Source organism: Geospiza fortis, unplaced genomic scaffold (genome assembly GCF_000277835.1).
Source record: "Geospiza fortis unplaced genomic scaffold, GeoFor_1.0 scaffold66, whole genome shotgun sequence".
NCBI classification, from domain to species: domain Eukaryota; kingdom Metazoa; phylum Chordata; class Aves; order Passeriformes; family Thraupidae; genus Geospiza; species Geospiza fortis.
This window is the reverse complement of record NW_005054312.1, coordinates 8,685,057-8,686,162: the sequence shown is the minus strand read 5'-3', so window position 1 is coordinate 8,686,162 and position 1,106 is coordinate 8,685,057. Positions and strand designations below refer to the sequence as shown.

The following is a 1,106-nucleotide window of genomic DNA, read 5'->3' as shown; positions in this document are numbered from 1 at the left end:
TTCATTTCAGTGTAAAGCCATCTTCTTCAAGCACATCTCAGAGCCCCGGCTGCCCTGCAGGGCATTTGTGAGTTTGATTAATCAGGAGAACCCAAAACTAGCCAGAATCACTTGTTCCTCTTGGGGCAGGAGAGCTGACCACACAACTGTGGGAAGGCCCCTTGACTCCCCGGTCCCTGCGCAGCTTTTCCCCAGGCATCCCTCTCGCAAACCCCACTGCACGGTCACTTTCAAGGCCCCCAAACACCGGTGATTTCCCCATCCCTTCTCCCAGCTGAGACCAGCTTCGCTGCCGTGTCTGTGGGCCGGGGCCCTGCGCGCTGCTCCTCGCCGCGATGCCGTCCCTTCCCAGCGCCCGCCGTGCTCCCGGAGCCGAGTGGGGACGGGAAAGTCTGGCTCCTCTGCTTCTCGTTGCCAGGACACCTTGGCGTTCAAACCTGAGCTGGGACCAATCAGCCCCGGGGCTGGGGAGCACCAGCCCCACGTCATCCACTGCCGGCGTTGATTTGAGCGAAAAAGCGTGACAGCGGTCACAGCGCCCGTGGGGAGCTGCCTTTGTGCGGGTGGGCTCTGCCCCCACCCCTGCCGTTCACTGGAAGCCTCTTCTGTCGGGCTGCGGAAAACAAAAGAGACGTGGGGAAGGGAAGGGAAAAGAGCACTTCTCCCCAGCTGCCAGAACTGTGTTTGCAAGCCTGGGTTCTTCTGCATGTCCTCTTTCTCCACGTCCCAGCTCCAGCCCCTGTCCCGGTGGTCACCTTACCAGGGAGAGCCTCCCGGTGGTCACCTTACCGGGAGCGATGGCACTTCCCCAGCCAGTACCAGCAGTGCGCTCCTTGTGCCCCGGCGCCGCTTCCACCTGCCTGGCTCTGCCCCAGACGGCGCAGCGTGGGTGCGGGCCCGCAGACCCGCGGCTCCATGGATGCTTTCTGGCCTGGCTGCAGTGCCAGGGGCATTTTTTTCTCCCAGCCAGCCCCTGCAAGATGTTTTTTATGGAGCCCAGAACTGGAGCCTTAAGCCCCTTATGAGCACAGGGGACTCAGGTGCACAATGCAAACAGTCCATTTTGTTAGGGAAACTTTCCTGTCTGACCATTCAGGAAGCACTCA

The 1,106-nt window shown here is 60.9% G+C and overlaps 1 protein-coding gene across 1 annotated transcript in view; it reads right to left on the bottom strand.

The window, feature by feature from the left end:
- Positions 1-395, bottom strand: part of LOC102041728 (ras association domain-containing protein 8) — a 33,473-nt gene extending 33,078 nt beyond the window's left edge. Inside the window, exon 1 of the mRNA XM_031055814.1 lies at positions 303-395. The gene's annotated coding sequence lies outside the window, so the exon portion shown is untranslated. The remainder of the gene's footprint in view (positions 1-302) is intronic.
- Between the last annotated feature and the right edge of the window lie 711 nt (positions 396-1,106).